General features: G+C 49.0%; 1 long non-coding RNA gene across 1 annotated transcript; it reads left to right on the top strand.

Annotated features, from left to right (window-relative positions):
* Positions 1-4,217: 4,217 nt before the first annotated feature.
* LOC139239305 (uncharacterized) lies at positions 4,218-8,915 on the top strand. Its single transcript, XR_011588630.1, has 2 exons — positions 4,218-4,456; positions 4,987-8,915. It is a non-coding gene; the product is annotated as an uncharacterized lncRNA (long non-coding RNA).
* Positions 8,916-9,025: the final 110 nt, after the last annotated feature.

Genomic DNA, 9,025 nt, shown 5'->3' with positions numbered 1-9,025 from the left:
TAGAGGGAGGGGAAGAAGGGGCGAGTGGGAGGGAGGGAGAGAGGTGGAGACAGGGAGGAGGAGGGAGAGAGGGGGAGGGAGAAAGGGGGGAAGAGAGAGGGGGACATGGGGGGATGGGTGAGAGGGAAGGAGAGAGGAGTGAGGGGAAGAAGGGATGTTCGGGGCAGGGGAGGGAGGCAGAGGGGGAGACAGGGAGTGAGGGTGAGAGAGGATCGGGGGAGAGAGGGAGGGGGGATGGGGGGACAGAGAGAAGGAGAGGGAGAGGGGGGAGGGAGAGGGAGAGGGAGAGTGAGAGGGAGAGAGAGAAGAATGAGAGAGAGAGTGAAGGGGTGTTGGGGGCGGAGTGAGGGACGGGGCCAATCCCGACGGTTGCCTCATTTTGGGCACTTGGAGAACCCAGCATCAAACCCTGACCTCCCAGCCCGTGACCCTGTGACCCCGTGACCCCTGAGCTTGGGGCCAAACATGGAACTGGGGATGAAGTCGGGGAGGTTGGTGTGTGAGAGTCGCTGTGTCTGGGCCCGGGCTCCCCTCCCTGTGCCTCACCATCTCCCGCTATGTTCCCTCTGCAGCCTGTGGGTACTGCTGCCACTTAAAGTGCAAGAGAAAGCTGCGAAAGAAACAACAGGAGGGAAATCGCAGTTACCGATGTAGGCTCACGACCCCCGCAAGGGAAGGTGAGGCTCGCGATCAGCACTGGGCATCCGGGCAGTGGGCAGCTATCTCACACTCACTCTCACTCACACACACTCACACACACTCACTCACACACTCACATAACCACTCACACACATACACACTCACACTCACACACTCACACCAACACACGCACAATCAGACACACTCACACACTCATACACACTCACACACACCCTCACACTCACAATCACACACACTCACACACACCCACACTCACTCACACACACCCACATACACACACCCACACACACACTCATACACGCACACACACGCACACTCACACAAACACACACACAAACACGCTCACACATACACTCACACACTCATACACTCAGACACACACACACGCTCACACACTCATACACTCATACATGCACACACACTCACACGCACACTCACACAAACACACACACAAACACACACTCAAACACACACACACACACACTCATATACTCATACACATGCACACACACTCACACAAACACACAGAAACACACACACAAGCACACACACACATTCACAATCACACATTCACAATCACACACTCACATATTCACATACACACTCACACACAGAGGGAGCTTTACTCTGTATTCTAACCCCGTGCTGTCCCTGCCCTGGGAGTGTTTGATGGGACAGTGTAGAGGGAGCTTTACTCTGTATCTAACCCCGTGCTGTAGCTGCCCTGGGAGTGTTTGATGGGACAGTGTGGAGGGAGCTTTACTCTGTATCTAACCCCGTGCTGTACCTGCCCTGGGAGTGTTTGATGGGACAGTGTAGAGGGAGCTTTACTCTGTATCTAACCCCGTGCTGTACCTGCCCTGGGAGTGTTTGATGGGACAGTGTAGAGGGAGCTTTACTCTGTATCTAACCCTGTGCTGTACCTGCCCTGGGAGTGTTTGATGGGACAGTGTAGAGGGAGCTTTACTCTGTATCTAACCCCGTGCGGTGCTCCCTCAGTACTGCCCCTCCAACAGTGCGGTCCTCCGTCAGTACTACCCCTCCGGCAGTGCGGCGCTCCCTCAGTACTGCCCCTCTGACAGTGTGGCACTCCCTCAGTACTGCCCCTCCGACAGTGTGGTGCTCCCTCAGTACTGCCCCTCCGACAGTGCGGCGCTCCCTCAGTACTGCCCCTCTGACAGTGCAGCGTTCCCTCAGTACTGCCCCTCTGACAGTGCAGCGTTCCCTCAGTACTGCCCCTCTGACAGTGCGGCGTTCCCTCAGTACTGCCCCTCTGACAGTGTGGCGCTCCCTCAGTACTGCCCCTCTGACAGTGCAGCGCTCCCTCAGCACTGCGCCTCCGACAGTGCAGTGCTCTCTCAGTACTGCCCCTCTGACAGTGCAGCGCTCCCTCAGTACTGCACCTCCAACAGTGCGTAGATCCCTCAGTACTGCCCCTCCAAAAGTGCGGCGCTTCTTCAGTACTGTCACTCCGACAGTGCAGTGCTCCCTCAGTACTGCCCCTCCGACAATGCGGTGCTCCCTCAGTACTGCCCCTCTGACAGTGTGGCACTCACTCAGTACTTCCCCTCCGACAGTGCGGAGCTCCCTCAGTACTGCTGCTCCGACCACGTGGCACTCCCTCAATACTGCCACTCCGACAGTGCGGCACTCACTCAGTACTGCGCCTCCGACAATGTGGCGCTCCCTCAGTACTGCCCCACCAACAGTGCAGTGCTCCCTCAGTACCGCACTGGGAGTTTCGGCCTAGATTAATCGTTCTCTGCACCAGCCACGAGCCCTTCTCCCTCTGGGGCAGATCTAACACTCCGGTCCGCCCCTCAGCAATGTTCTTGATGACATCAAAACATTTTCTGACCACAATGTGTTCCACACGCCTCTGTCGGGTGTTCGTTTCCCACTCTACTTTGATTGCTAGACCTCGTGAATTACAGGAAGGACTCCATGTGACACAAAGTTTCGGCATAAACCCAACTGTTAGTTTATTGCATAAAAAAACACTAATCATTTTGGTTCAAGATTTCTGAGAGAATTGACCGAAGACATAAATCACCCGTCCAGCCAGTTGCTGCTGTTTGTCGATCGTAGGCTCGTGGTCGTTGTTTCTTGACCGCTTGTTCCTCTCCGATGTTCCCTCCTTCTCGTCCTGCTTGGCGATCTAATGTTCTCCTTCTCATTCTGTTCTTGCTCTTGTTTGGATGGCCACAATTTGTGCACGGGGCAAAGTCAAAGTGCCAAAGATAACTCCTTAACTTTAGTGTCCCCTTATCCAAAAAATGCAGACCGTTTGGGATCCTTTGTTGTCATGGGTTTTCACAGATTTGTGGTCTCCAGAGGGAACTGGTTTTCCCCTCCGGCCAATTAATCCAGGGACTCCTCTGCTTGATTGTATCAAAACATTTGTCTCGGTGTTTGATCAGGTCTCGCTCCTGATCGCAGAAGTTGCATTAATCAGTGATGAATCACTACCTGCCCCTGGCTGGCGCCCTTTGCTCCCGCCCAAGCAGTCACAAATGTTTCTTTTAAACCATTTTACTCCGTGGCCTCTTGCTGTGCCTCAATTGTGAAAATGTGTAAACCTTACACTCCCCCCTTTCATGTCTCTTGTTATAAACTCATAACCCACCGAGTGTTACCAACCGAGTGACTGCTACCCACCGAGAGAGTGTTGCCCACGGCGAGTGTGTTATCCACCGAGAGAGTGTTACCCACCGAGTGAGTGTTGCCCACTGAGAGCGTGTTACCCACAGAGTGAGTGCTACCCACTGAGAGTGTTACCCACCGAGAGAGTGTTACCCACCGAAAGAGTGTTACACACCGAGAGAGTTTTACCCACTGAGAGAGTGTTTCCCACCGAGTGTGTGTTGCCCACTAGGTGGTTTTTTCTTTTCCATGAGCCTTTTTGCGTGTATTGCAGTCATCGTCAAATCTCCATATTACATACTTTTTACAACAAAACAATGTTTGGCTTTAATCCATCTGACTTCAGTTTATAACTTTTACAAACACTTTGGCCTTGGTTCATTTTAATAACCCTTCAACATTCCCTTCTGTCGTTTTTGCTTTAATTTACAGGACAAGGTGAATAGATACTGTTGTGGGATTTTCTAGAGAACCCGACTTAGTTCATCCTGGGGACGTTAAAATGGCCAAGCAGAAGTTTGCCCGAGACAGTTTAAAATTAACCCAAGAAATCTGCTGAGCATGAGTCATGGAGATAGGGGAAGTGGGACAGTGGGCGGTTGAAAAGGCCACCGGCTGCATCCTTGTTTTGGAATAAGGCGGAACTAACTCCTTGTTTTTCTGCTGATGAGACGGAACCGAATGTTTAAGCAATAAGCTCAGGGTCCCATGTACCTTATTGTGGAATGTGTCTATTCTTCTATTGTAACCTCAATGACGCACGCACTTGTGGTTTGGAAGCTTAAATACGGGACACTTTAGGCCAGTCGGAGAGTTCTGATGGTGACAGTCTGTGAATCTTCACTCGGAGCTCCGACTTGGTCAGGTCTTAGTATTAGAATAAACTTGTGTGTTTTCCACTTATGTAGATGGGTGTTTGAGTCTCATTCCATAATACAGATTCCACCCCAACATTTTTGGTGTAGTCGGCCAGGATTTGATGACGACCGGTGAGATCGCGATGGAGGAGTCATGACAGGAGTGAGTAACTTTAAATACCACTCATAAATTCGAGTGACTCGGAAGTCGACGAGCGAACCCGGGCATCAATCCGAATCAAGCGAAATCTGCTGAGTGCGTAAGGCACAACTTTAAACTGGTTCCATAAACTAATGTAAGTTCGGGACACTACCGTTGCAATAAAAGATCGGAAGTGTTTCAAATTAAGAAATTGGATTAACAGGGAAATCTTGGGACGGGATTAAAGCGGCGTGAAGGAGCCAGAGCGGGAACGCCGCCAAGAAGTCGGATCACAGAATGGGGTTGGGGAAAGAACGAGACTGGGGTGAGGAGGCACCCTTACTGGATGCTATGCAGATGAACGGAAAGGTTTAATCGACAAGATGCTGAAAGACGGATGGGATCCGAATGAGGATCCCGCCGGTCAGAAGACCTGGTGGCAAAAACAAAAGAATAAATGTGTACAAAAAACAATGGTAATTAAAGCACGACAATTTCTGAAATAAGTAGAATTGAACAAGACAAAAAGAAAATACAGAAACTAAATGAATTGAAGTGGGACATTGCGTCCTTCAGGAATTAAGGGGTTAACAATACAACCTGCAAACTAGCTGCAATGGCTGAGATGACACGTGAACATAAACCATAGACAGGCTTAAGCTAAAAATAATTTTCCCTTCGTAGTCGACAAAATCTCAAGCGGGGGCCGGACACCGGCAAATGAAAGCCATGTCAAAGGCGTGAGTACATTTGAATTACCATGCACAGTTCGGACAAAGGGCAGAAATCTCTCTGGTGTCAGCTGTCTGAGAGATCCGAATCTGCAGGTCTGGCCGAGACTTCAAGTCGTCAGCGAAAGATCCCAGGTGAAACAATTGCAATCGGTTATTTAGAAGTGTGTCTGGGTAATGTGGCGATTTATAATTGATATATGTTGCAAGTATCGGTCCCACTCAGGGCGAGTAATTAAGGGACATAGCGCTGACAACATATAGCCATGGGAAGTGAGAAACTCGAGTTGGGACCAGAGGTGTCTCAACACGGTACCTAGCAGATAAAAAAAATCCGGGGATTGCCAGTATATCTGGACATGGGTGCCACAGGGATTCCACAATAGCCCGGCAATATTTCACCGGACTGTGATTCGAGCCCGAGAAAAGGTGATCCTAACCCCATCCAGAAGCACAGTCCTCCAGTCTGTGGATGATCTGCTGATTGCCTCGGAGGATGAACGGGGACACACGGGCGCTCTCACAGAAATCTTAGAAACCCGACAAAGGGTGGGATTTAAAGCCAATCCCAAGAAAGCCCAGATCGGACAGACAGTGGTACAATATTTGGGAGCATATACAAATTGATTTTACGGGACCACTGCCAAGCTCTAGAGTAAAGAATTACTGTCTAGTAATAATTGATTTGTTTACACAGTGGGTGGAAGCTTTTGCTACCCGAAACTGCACCGCAACCACGGTAGCTCGTATCTTAGCCGAGGAGGCGATTCCCCGCTGGGGCAGTCCCACTCAAATACACTCCGATCAGGGAACCCACTTCACAGGACAGGTGATGAAATTACTATGCATTAAATTGGGCATCAAACAAAAATTTCACATCCCCTCCCACCCGCAGAGTTCGGGAATGGTAGAACGGATGAATCGGACAATAAAGATAGCCCTGTCAAAAGCCATCCAAGAAACTGGACAGGCTTGGGCTGAGCTGCTGCCTGCTATCCTGATGAGAAAACGAGCAACCCCGAACCGGATGACAGGACTAACTCCGTTTGAACTTATGACTGGTCGGCCAATGCGACTGCGCAAAGGTATAATTCCAGGAGGGTCCGATGTGGGCCCACTACGGGATCAAATAGGAAGATATGTAATGGAGTTAAGTAAGCAACTTACGGATATGAGGCAGGAAGGAAGAGAATGACAGGCAGGCCAGGACGAATAAGAAGAGTTAGAGTCCCCAGTAAATCTTCCCCAGGAGGGGGAGAAAGTAATGGTTAAGGGGCTACCAGGACGAACCGGATTCACGCGCAGTGGTTGGGACCATACGCGATATTGATCAGTGGTGATTCGTGTGCATATGTGAATATGAATGAAGTAGGACTGGAAACATTGGTCCCAGTTGAAAAGCTACACTGACATGTAGTGTATAGCCCAAGGGCGTTCACCCTTTTACAGGATAGCTGGCAGATGATAATTCTGATACTGTTATGGATGATACAGACAACAGATCAACACCACGAGGAAGACCCAAGGGATCCCGAATTCAGACTATTAATTGTGGTGAATGGAATCCACATATCGGGCTCTTTCGGTCAAAAGGAGGTCTGCTGGACTTTGGTCTGTCACCGAATGGCACCATCCGAAGATGCAAGGGGGTCCAACTGAAAATGTTAGGAATATCTGTGATATCCCACAGAATGGCATGTATATCCTGTAACCGTTAGAATATCCCATACATACCGCGGGACCGCCGAGTGGGGTGGTCCTGAGAACGGAGGGAATCCAATTGTATGAAAATGTACACCATGAGATATTAACTGTAATAATAAACCTGATGGACATAGGGCTACCAGAAAAATATGACCTTAAGGTACAGGCATTGTACACCCGAATGCTTAACGTAGTGTGGGAAGAATCCCGGGACGCCTCAGGGGCATCCAATAACGGAGCACTCTGAGAGCAGGTCAGACCCACAGACAGAAACAGGGTCTGATCAATGACATCTTCACTGAGCTCAACAAGGGAACCTCATTTATAAATGCCCTGACATACAAGCTATACAAGAACAATCAAAAAACCTTAAAGACACAGTAAGAAGTTGCTGTAGAGGCAGACAGATGCAGCCAAAGAGACTGCTCGAGAAGGCGATGGGACAGCAGGGAGTTAAGTCACAGGGATTACAGTCCTGGAGGGCCATGCTTCCACCATTAATCACCTGATTTACTGAGAACTCAATGCAGAAAAGGCAGAGGTTCAGTGAGACCTCTGCCACACTTACGGGGGATGGATCATTGGGCAGGTCATGGAGAACCTGGGCCAAATACACAGGGGCAAAGTCCCAGACTGGATTAACAACACCCACCTGTTTCGCCGAGCATAGCACCCAGGGTCACTGGACGTGTGCACCATGAAAGGAATGACAAGATTCTTTGCGCTGACAGGCGAATGCACAGATTCACATTCTGCTCTGGTGGGTATAGTCCTAATGATTCCAGTAATGGTGAAAGGGGAATCTGGACCACATCCCCAGTTTGAGGTAGAAAACTTGGGGCTAATCCAGGGCGAGAACTACATGTGGTACTACCCAATGGATCAATATGCAATCAAATGGAGTGGAACGATGAGAGGGATCTCATTATCAGGGTGCCGCAGGGTAGGATCCCTAACTATATGTCCACATCCAGTAGGCTGGGGAAGTGACGAGGGTGCGGATTTAATCAAACCATTGGGTGTGTCTTAGAAATAAGCCCATCAGAAACCGAACACACCCACTTAGCCTACCGTGGAAAGGGGAAATACTGTGTGGTAACCAACCAACCAACTTATGGCTATGGTATCTATCAATGTAATATCACTAACCCCAACTTCTGCTTCACCCTGAGGGTACCGGTAATAAATGGACAAGCACGAACGACTTCTATCCATGCTCGAGAAACCATTGCCCTAAATCTGACTGATGAAATTAAACAAGATTTGTTATGAAAGTGAACTGGCTGCACCAATACCCCACATGCCCGAGGACCTGAGAGACATAAAGGATCCTATGTTGGCAAGCATAAAACAATACCATGTGCTCAAACAGGAGCTGCTCGAACTGGGCAAGGACATTGCAAAAGATCTTCAACATATCCCTTGGTACGAGAAGGCATGGAACTGGGGTCTGAATGTTAATATCACTCCATGGATACGTATCATATCACATGTATTGGCGGCAGTACTACTAATCTTGGCTTTTGGATATGCTTTTATGTTCTGGTCATCATGCAGAAGACACAGGGCTAGGCACCGCACCCAGTGGATATTGAAGGTACTTGACGGAAGGAAGAAGCTGATGGACAGTGGGATTTAACCACTGGCATCACTCACCTATTCCTCCCTAACACATTGGCTGATCACTGAACCGGGGGCGGGACGAATGGATGTAACTTAGTAGTGGTCTCATAGGCTGGGATAGCCAAGAACCAAAGGGGGAATTGAAGAAGGATTTTACAATCCCTCTATAATTTGGCCTTCTGGATTCACAAATATAGTCAAGCTCTGTCTGCCTCGTAACAATAAGCAGGAACCATTCAAAAAGCAGTTTATCTGCAAGAGGATGTGGTGGCAACTTTCTTCATAGTGAAACTAACAGAATATGATTTGCGGTTAGGCTCGGTGTTGAATAACAGGAAACATGGTCTGTGCTTCAGAGCGAAAATAATCATATTTTTAAAATGTAAAAAGCCCCCAATATAATGGGACAAGTGATGCACACGGATTCTGGTTATTAGCTTTAAATTCTGTATGTTGGCAAGCAAGATGTTGAGTTGGTAACAGCTAGCTGTGGGTGCTGTACCTTCTCCCTTGGCCCAAGTTTTAGGTAATAAACGGTGTACTTTTTACTCTCAACAGACTGTGTGTGTCAGTCAGATTATTCGATCTCAAATTCGCCCACAACACATATGCCATGTTAATATCTCACCAACAACATCTGTTGATGAACCGATCTGATGGCTCAA

The sequence above is a fragment of the Pristiophorus japonicus genome, chromosome 27, assembly GCF_044704955.1.
Source record: "Pristiophorus japonicus isolate sPriJap1 chromosome 27, sPriJap1.hap1, whole genome shotgun sequence".
NCBI lineage: Eukaryota > Metazoa > Chordata > Chondrichthyes > Pristiophoridae > Pristiophorus > Pristiophorus japonicus.
Note: the sequence above shows the minus strand (reverse complement) of the source record. Positions and strands in the feature narration are given on the sequence as shown.